The sequence below is a fragment of the Cricetulus griseus genome, chromosome 3 (genome assembly GCF_003668045.3).
Source record: "Cricetulus griseus strain 17A/GY chromosome 3, alternate assembly CriGri-PICRH-1.0, whole genome shotgun sequence".
Classification (NCBI taxonomy): domain Eukaryota; kingdom Metazoa; phylum Chordata; class Mammalia; order Rodentia; family Cricetidae; genus Cricetulus; species Cricetulus griseus.
Genome location: NC_048596.1, coordinates 90499164 through 90509473, shown reverse-complemented (window position 1 = coordinate 90509473; position 10310 = coordinate 90499164).

Sequence of the window (10310 nt, the reverse complement as noted above, 5' to 3'; positions counted from 1 at the left end):
AGGTTGTAGATTCTCCCCCACTAAGCATAACTTCACTGGCATTGAGTAGTTAGCTAGGTTTCCAGTACCCTCTTGTAGAGTGGGTTCATTTTCAATTTCATCTTGCGGCGGTGGGGAGGTGGTTGAGACAGGGTTTCTTTGTGTAACCTTGGCTTTCCTGGAACTCTTTTGTAGACCAGGCTGACCTCAAACACAGGGAGATCCTCCTGTCTCTGCCTCCTGAGTACTGGAATTAAAGTGTGCACCACCACCACCTCCTGTTACAATTACTGTTTGTTTTTTTAATTAAAATAATAACATTGTGTGCATTTGTGTGAGTCACAGCATGCATGTAGAGGAGCTCTCTTTCCATCTTGTTAATCTTGGGGATTGAACTCTGGTCATCAGGCTTAGCAGCAAGCACCTTTACCTACTGAGCCATCTCGTCAACGTATGACAGAGTTCAGAAATATTTTCTTTCTTTCTTTTTTTTTTTTTTTTTTTTCGAGACAGGGTTTCTCTGTGGCTTTGGAGGCTGTCCTGGAACTAGCTTTTGTAGACCAGGCTGGTCTCGAACTCACAGAGATCCACCTGCCTCTGTCTCCCGATTGCTGGGATTCAGAAATATTTTCAAGACACCTATTTATTTTGTTTGTATGCATATAAGTGGTTTGCCTACATATATATACATGTACCATGTATGTGCTTGGTGCCTGAGAAGGTCAGAAGAGGTCATTGGACCTCCTGGAACTGAAGTTATGGATAGTTATGAGCTACCATGTGGGAGCTGGGAGTCTAACCCGTAGGTCCCTCTGTAAGAGCAGCAAGAGCTCTTTGCCCCTGAGCCATTCTCTAGCTCCCCAAGACTGAATTTTCTATTTTTTTTTTTTGCCTCAGTCTTCCAAATACTGGGACTGTCAGTGTGAACCACCATGCTTGGGTTTTATGCAGCATTGAGGTTCAAATTCACTTCAAATCAAAGCCACTGATTTGCATTAAACCTTCATTTTTTACCCAACTCTCTTATTTCAATATTAAATTGTAAATAATTTCTACTGAATGTTTTAACTTCTCATATCTATTACTGTAACCTCAGTGTGGCTGGTAAAGGCAACTTTACTGAGATCCACACTAGCTGCTTTTTTTTTTTTTTGTCCATGCTTAAATATCTCAGCATAGTAATAGCTCATGGAATCAATATGTGCTTTATCAGTTTCCCAATCAACTTTGAATTGATTATCATATTAAACTATTCACCTATTTCATACTTAGAGACTTCCAAAAAAGGCTTAACACTGATGCAGTATGCAAATCACTCATAAATAATCAAGGCGTATACATGTACAGCTAACTGGAAAATCTGTCTTACAGTTGAAGGCTAAATTTATTTTAGACCAGAAATGAATGCAAACAAATTTGCATCAATGAGGTGAGCTCTGAATGGTGCTAGATGACTCAAATAAGAACCCTGAAGGAGAACAGGATACAGTAATAGATTTGAGGAAGACTTAAAACTAAGGAAGCATTCAGGAGAAATTACTTTATATTAGAACTGAAATAATAGAGCTGGATAAAAATGAAGTTTCATTGCAAATCAGTGGCTTTGAAAGAATAAGTAGGGGCAGGAGAGATGGCTCAATGGCTAGGAGCACATAGAGCTCCTCCAAAGATATGAGTCCCACTGTTAGTACTCACACTGGGCACCCACAATGGGAGGCTCACAACCTCTTCTAAGGCGAACTCCTGGGGAATCCAGCACTCCTGGCAGCTGCAGACACTTGTGTGCACATACCCACATGAACACATATGTGCAATTGAAAACAATAAGGAATAAATCTTAAAAATAAAAGACGAAAAATTGTGTATTACCCAGACATGGTGTTCTGCTCTTTGCTCTTGAACTGACTTGCTTACTCACCAACTAGATTTTGTGCTCCACTACACCTCAAAACAAGCAAGCAAACAAGCAACAGTAGAACACCAAGGTTTTTGAAGCCATCTATGGTGGCATATCCTAACATCTGGAGGGTTGAGGCAAGAGGAGTGTAAGCTTGAGACTGGGAAGATTTCACCTCTACCAAAGCAAAACCTACAACCTACAACAGCACCAAAACAACCCATGGGGGGAGAGGGAAAAGAAGAATGAAGGTTGGGAAGCATAGCCTGGAGGAAGGGAAAGTCAGGAAGGGCTTGTAAACTGTCAAGAAAAACTGCTAAGAAAAAATGTTTGAGCCAGGTGTGGTTGTTCACACTTGTAACTAGCATTTCAGAAGGCAGAGCAGGAGGGTTGCTATAAGTTTGAGGCTACCTCCCTGGTCCATAGTGAGTCTAGATCAGCTAGAGTTACATAACAAGACCCTGCAAAATGAATAAATAAATAAATAAGTAAATAAATAAATAAATAAAAATGGGGCACAATGGCATGCTGTAATCTGCACTTGGAAGGCAGACACAGGAGGATGGCTGTGAGTTTGAGATAAGCCTAGGCTAAATAGTGAGTTCAAGGCCAGTGCCTGGGTTACATAGTACTTAAGAGACCTTGTCTCAAACAAACAAACAAACAAATAACACAAACAAACAAGCAAATGAGTTTGAACTGATAGTTGCATTTACTCAGTTACTGAACTTTCCCAGCAATTTTACTTCCGTAGCAAACATCTTCCAATCCCCACTGCTGGCCAGGGCTGGACAGACAGCGAAGATCTGCTGCTTTGGCAGAGTGAGGTCCAGCTCCACAAACTTCTCTGGGGGTCCTCCTGAACCTTTCTTTGCCATCACTGACTACTACGATTAGATGTTACATAAAGACAAGAGATTTATTTGCCAAGAGGTTCCTAAGATTGGGAAATTTAATAAGAGTGAGAGGCTGCCTCTGGTGAGGTCCTTCCTGCTGGTGGGGACTCTGTAGACTTCCAAGGGATTTCAGGGCCTGATATGGTGAGACAGAACATGCTAGTTCATGTCTGTTGTTTAAAAACCACAGTCCCAGCTTGACGGTGGTGATGCATGCCTTTAATGCCAGCACTTGGAAGGCAGAGGAAAGGCTTCGAGGCCAGCTTGGTCTACAGAGCTAGTTCCAGGGCAGCCAGAGGTGTCACCCAGAGAAACCCTGTCTTGAAAAACCAAAACCAAACCAAAACAAACAGCACCAGTCCCTATGTATGAGGGCCCCATCCCTATAGCTCCATGTAACTTTTATTACCTTGTGGAGGCTCCATCTCCCGTGACATAGTTGAGATAAGATTCCCTCTCACTGCCTTACCTCTCAATAAGGGAGGGGTGAGTTTTGTTTTGTGTTGGGAACAGGTTCTCACGTAGCTCAAGCTGGCCTCAGACTTACTGTGCAAACTGACCTCTGACTGTCTTCCTACCTTCATCTCCTGAATGCTGGGATGACAGGCATGTGCCACCACGCCTAGTGTACTTGGCCACTGGGGACCAAACCCAGGCTCTTTTGAACCCCAGGTGAGTGCTCTAACAGCCGAGCGACACCCTCAGTTCTTCAAAAATGAATTCTGAAGGGAACATTCAGCTTCTACGAGTAGAGAGAGAGGGCATATACAGAAGCCTGCAGGTGAGCTAAAGACCTGTTTCAAAAAGCAGGAGCTGAACTAAGGACAGGAAACTGAATAATCCTGATGGCCACAAAAAGACCAGGGCAAGAGAGGGTGTGACAGCAAGTGGCATGTCGGTCAGACACCACACAGAAAGGCTGACTGCACAGACCCAAGCCTGTGTTTCCTGGTGTGGCTTTCCTAATAGAGTAGGGACTAGATGATCAAAGGCCAACAGAGCGAGACCCTGTCTCGAAACAAAATGAAAAACAAGCCAACAGCAAAAGCAAGCAAACAACCCAACAGTTTGAAAGAAGTGTGAGGCTTTAGGGTGCCAGTAGCTATGAAGACTTTGGACCTTTCTGGCTACACTTTCTTAGCCTCTTTTATGACTTTTTATTCTTTCTTTCAAAAATTGTTTTGTGACTAAATTTTTGTTTTTCTTGGGTCACTATATAGACCAGGCTGGCCTCAAACTCACTGAGATCTGCCAGGGTTTTCTTTAAGCCACGTCTTAGGTTCCACCGTCCCTTGGGATTCTTCCTAATGACTCTTATCTAATCTGTTCAATATCTCTCATTGATCCTATCTACTCATCCACATGCATGTCACACACCTGAGCTGGGGCTTACCCAAAAGCCCTCATGCCACACCTTGCCTTTGCCGCAGGCGCTTCCTCAGGCTTTGCCTCTGCCTCTGTGGTATGTGCTCTCCTGATTTCTGCACCTCTCATTTATACCCTCCCACTATGTCTAGTATTGCACTTGAGGGCCTTCATGGCTTTTCTTTGCTTCCAGTATTGTCCACTGTTGTAAAATAAATACAACATAAAATTTAGCATCTTTCGCCGGGCTTTGGTGGCTCACGCCTTTAATCCCAGCATTCGGGAGGCAGAGGCAGGTGGATCTCTGTGAGTGCGAGGCCAGCCTGGTCTCCAGAGCTAGTGCCAGGATAGGCTCCAAAGCTACAGAGAGAAACCCTGTCTCGAAAAACCAAAAAAATAAAAAAATAAAATAAAATTTAGCATCTTTGATACACCTGACTAACTAAATAGTAGCACTCACAGTCTATAGTTCAAATTTCACTTTTCCACTTATAAACCGATGGACACTTAGGTTGCTTCTATATTTTTTTTTTGTTTTTTGAAGACAGGGTTTCTCTGTGTAGCTTTGGCTGTCCTGGAACTCTGTAAACCAGGCTGGCCTTGAACTCACAGAGATCCACCTTCCTCTGCCTCTTGAGTACTGTCATTAGAGGCATGTGCCATCACTATCCAATGCTTCTGTCTTTTGGTTATTATGGATAGCAAGAGATGGGTATGATAGCACATGCCTGTCATTCCAGGAATCCAGAGGTTGAGGACAGGAGGATTGCCATGAGTTCAAGGCCAATCTGTGCCACATACTGAGTTCAAGGGCAGCCTTGGATATATAATGAGAGATTCTGTCTCCAATACGTAAATAAAGGCCCAGTGGTTAGGAATGTATATGGCTCTTGCAGAGAGTCCAAGTTCAGTTTCCAGGTTCCATGTTGGGCATCTTGCAGCCACCTGTAACTACAGTTCCAAGGGATCTTTAGACCTCTGACCACCTCAGGCACTTGCACTCACATGAATGTACCAACATGATTGAAAAATAATAAAAAATATGAGTCTACAAAAATGTATCTTGTTTTCAATTCATTTAATTTTTTCTATTATTTGTGTGTAGGTCATAAAACAACTTTTGGGAGTTTGTTTTCTCCTTCCCTCATGCTGGAGGGACTTGGGATCAGACTCAGATTGTCAGGATTAATGGTGGGTGGACACCTTTCCCCACAGACCCATCTCTCTGGCCCCATTTTCAATCTTTTGGGCATGGATACAGAAGCGGAATTGCTAGGTTATGGAAATCTATTTTTAAGTTGCTGAGGAACCACCATACAGTTCTCCTGTCTGCACCATTTTACACTCCCAACAACACTGCACAAGAATTGTAGTTTCTCCACAAAGCATTTTTATTTTCTGCTTCTCTCTCTCTCTCTTGATAGTTGGCAACCTAATGGTATGAGGGATGTGACCCAGTTTCTAAATGTATTTCCTAAGGATTAGCGCTATTTTGCCTGTTGTTGGAAAAATGCCTGCTTGAGCCTTTGGTCTTTGAATTGAGCTGTTCAGTTTTTCTGTTGTTGAGATTTAGGAATTTAAAAACATATTCTGAATATTAAAGCTTTATCAGAGACATGAAACTTACAAACTGACTTTGTTGATGCTGACTTTCTTTCTTTCTTTCTTTCTTTCTTTCTTTCTTTTTTTTTTTGTTTTTTGAGACAGGGTTTCTCTGTGTAGCTTTGGAGCCTATCCTGGCACTAGCTCTGGAGACCAGGCTAGCCTCGAACTCACAGAGATCTGCCTGCCTCTGCCTCCCGAGTGCTGGGATTAAAGGCGCGTGCCACCAACACCTTGCTCCTGTCTGTCTGTTTTGAGACAGGGTCTCACTATGTAGCCCTGGCAACTCTGAACTTGCTGTGTAGATCACACCCAACTGATGCTAAATATTAATCATCTCTCTCTGTCTCTCTGTCTCTGTCTCTGTCTCTCTCTCTCTCTGTGTGTGTGTGTGTGTGTGTATCTGTGTGAGGGAAACTGTGAAGGCCAGAAGAAGGTGTGAGATCCCCTGGATCTGGAGTCACAGTTATGAGATTCCTGACATGGGTGCTGGTTGCTCAACTCAGGTCCTCTAGAAAGAGCAGGAAGCACTCTTAGCCACTGAGCCAACTTTCTAGGCCTGATACTGACTTTAAAATGATTTATTGCCAAGTGGTGGTAGCACATACCTTTAATCCCAGCACTTGGGAGGCAGAAACAGGTAGATCTCTGTGAGTTTGAGGCCAACTCTACAAAGCAAGTTCCAAGACAGCCAGAGCTACACAGAGAAACCCTGTCTCCAAAACCAAAAGGAAAAAAAATTGTGTGTTTCTGAAACAGAAACAGCAGCTGGGTATTGGTGGCACATGCCTTTAATCCCAGAACTTGGGAGACAGAGGCAGGAGGATCTCTGTGAATTCGAGGCCAGCCTGGTCACCAGGACAGGCTCCAAAACAAATCAGAGAAACCCTGTCTGACAAAACTAAATCAATCAATCAATCAATCAATCAATCAATCAATCAATCAATCAATCAATCAATCAGAAACAGCTCACACAAAGGTGATCGTAGCACTTGGGATCCCACGTCTTTAATTCCAGGATTTGAGAGATATGAAAGGAAGTAGCAAAGGGTCTCATTTGAGAATTAGTCTCCAGCCAAGTTGAGGAGAGCATGGTAGTCTGGGATTGCAGTCTGAGGCTTGGTGGAGAGCAGTGTAGTCTGGATTGCACTCTGAGGATTTGTAGAGACAGGATTGCCATTTTGGTCTGAGGTATAGCTAGTGGCTCGCTGTTTTGCTTTTCTGATCTTTAGCTTGAAGCTTGAACCCCAGCATCTGTCTCTGGGTCTTTTATTATTCCTGCTATTTCTCCCATATCCCATGCTAAGCTCAAACTCACTGGATAGCTGAGGAGGTCCTCAAACTTTGGTTCTTCCTGCTTCCCCCAACGTGAAGATGCTGGGATCATAGGCATGCATCACCATGCCTGGTTTAGGCAGTGCTGGGGATGGAACCCAGGACTTTTTGCATGCCAGGTGAGCACTCTACCAACTGAGCTACATCCTCAGTCTCTCTAAGTTAGTGTTTTTTTAAATTTTTTTGTGTATAAATGCTTTGTTTGCATGTATGTTATAAACACCATATGCATTCCTAGTGCCCATGGAGGTCAGAAGAGGTCATCAAATCCTTTGAAACTGGAGTTGGTTATAATTATGAGCCACTATGTAGGTGTTGGGAACTGAACCTGGGTCCCCTACAAGAACAAGGGTTCCCAACCAGAGTCATTTCTTTAGTCTAAGTTAGTTTTGGCCGTATAATCTTTGTCTAGCACTATACTGAATAAAAGTGGCAATGGCAGGCAACCCTGCCTTGGTCCTGACCTTAAAGGAAAAGTTTTCATATTTACACTATTAGGTAAGATGTTTGTTGTAGGTTTGCCTGGTTGTAGATTGAGCTTCTGATGAAAATCAGCCATTCTGTTTGCAAAAGCCAAAACAAAACAAAACAAAGAGCATTGTTCTGTATCCTTCCTTTCATCTCTCATATTTTATTGTTTCTGTTTTTTTTTTCCGTACGTCTGCACATGCAGCTAGCTCCCTCTTACAGAATGTCTGTCCTTCCCTGCAGCCATCTGTGACCTCTTACAAACCCTCAAAGCTCAGCCTTCACCTCAGATAAGCTTCTACTGACTGCCCTTGTTTCTGTCCTCAGTGGGCTGAGCTGGCTTGGGTTTTCTGGCTTCAAGCATTCAGTGTGGCAGTACACCTGACGTTGGGTGCAGGCGAAGATCATTATGTTGAAACTTTGCATAGAATGCCAGGCAATGTCAAGCAAGTATTTGGTGGTCAGTGCTGTTGCACACTCCTCAGTATTTAAAGGGGAGATTTAGACACTTCTACATCTTAAATGAAACAGCCAAACCCAAGGCCTTAGAGGCTTGTGTCCTTGTTATAGAAGTTGTATATTTGTTATTAGAACTATTATGCCAGACTTGGGAGGCTGAGGCAGGAGGATTTCTACAAGTGTGAGACCACCCTGTTTCAGCCGGGCGGTAGTGGCACACACCTTTAATCCCAGCACTTGGGAGGCAGAGGCAGGTGGAAATCTGAGTTTGAGGCCAACCTGGTCTCCAGAGCTAGTTCCAGGATAGCCAGACTACACAGAGAAACCCTGCTTTGAAAAACAAACAAACAAACAAAAAACAAAAAAAGAAAGAAATAGCAAGCAATAACAGCAACAGCAACAAAAATCTACAACCTAAAAACCAAAGAAAACAAACCCCTCTATTATTTTTGTCCCTCGTTTTTCTCCTTTGTCATTCTTGCCCCTTCCACTTAGATGGTGTCTTGTTTTCACAGCTGTTTGCTTTGAGGAAAGGACTGTGTATCTAGATAGCCCAGATTGGCTTTGGACTCTCAATCCTCTAGCCTAGGTCTCCTGAGTGCTGGGATTACAGATATGCCCCACTATCTCAATGACAGCTGTTACCCTTTTTAAAATTACATTTTAAATGTGTGTGGGTTCACTTGTGTTATGGCTGCATTTGGGAGTTGGTTGTCTCATTCTACCATGTGGGATCCAGGGATTGAACTCAGGTCATCAGGCTTAGTGGCAGGCTTTTTTGCCCATGAGGCCATCTCAATGGCATAACCATTACTATCTTATTCATTCATCAACACAAATAATCCTATGGGGCAGAGGGGACATTATTTTCACCATTTGGATAGCCTATTGCCTCACTTGGCTCAGCTCTGAGGACTTGGGGCCGGCCCAGTTCCCTGAGGCTTATGGAGGCTAAGACTGGCTTGTGAAGCTTCCTCTAAAACCAGAAGTTTCCTTGCTTCCCCAGGAAAGTTATGGGTTAATGGCAGGATGAAGATGTTATCAGCTGAGGATCCCAGTTTCGGGGGCAGGATGTCACGCCACATCTGCCAACTTCTGTCATTGACATTCAGCATTTCTGTTCCCGGCTGCCAGATTTATGCCCCCTGATTATTGGGTATTTCAGGCCTTTGTGCAGAGATAAGAATTCCATAGAGTTAACCAACAGGCCTGAGACTCCTGGATTATTGGCTTTTGGTGTCAATCCTCCACTTTCTTTCTCATCTGTGTTCTGTTGATCATTTGTCCTGCTCTGGTGACACTGGCTCTCACTGTGGTTTCACTAAACCATCCTCTTTTCAGATGGCTTTTCTGTTTAGAAGGCTCGTCTCCCATCTTTGGCCCAGTTAATTGCGGCTGATGAGTTGCTATTCAAACTCACTGTCAATCTCTTGTCTCTGACAGACCATCATGCTTCTGTGTATACTGCCTTACCAACCCTGACCCAGGGGACCCAGGAGTGGGAATGTCACTTATTTGTGACATTTAGTAAGACTAAGCTAGTACTGAATTAAAGAACAAAGACAGGGGCTGGAGAGATGGCTCAGAGGTTAAGAGCACCGGCTGCTCTTCTAGAGGTCCTGAGTTCAATTCCCAGCAACCACATGGTGGCTCGCAACCATCCGTAATGAGATCTGGTGCCCTCTTCTGGTGTGCAGATATACATGGAAGCAGAATACTGTATACATAATAAATAAATAAATAAATAAATAAATAAATAAAATCTTAAAAAAAAAAAAAAGAACAAAGACAGTGTGAGGGGCTGAGGCTGTAACTCAGCTGGTCATGCTCACCTAGTATGCAGAAAGCATTGAGTGCCATCCCCAGCATCGCACCGAACCAGCATGTTAATACATGCTCATAACCTCAGCGTCTTCACACAGGTGGGAGCAGGAGAAGGTCATCCTTGGAAACAGTGAGTTTGAGGTCAGCCTGTGCTACGTGAGACCCTGTCACTTCAAGCTGGGTGTGATGGTCCATGCTTACGATTCCAACACTTGGTAGATGGAGGCAGTTATATCAGGAGTTAGAGGCCAATCTGGGCAACCTGATTTCCTGTCTCAACCTGTTCATTCCCACCAAAATTCAAAGCTAGGTGCAATGAGTGGACTCACTAGAGGCTGAGGGAGAAGGGTCACTTGAACCTAGAAGTTGGGGTCAGCCTGGATGACAGGGACTTGGTGCTAGAAGGGTAGCTTAGGGGTTAAGAGCACTGGCTGCTCTTCAGAGGACCCAAGTCTGTTCCTCAGCACCCATGTAAAGTGGCTCAC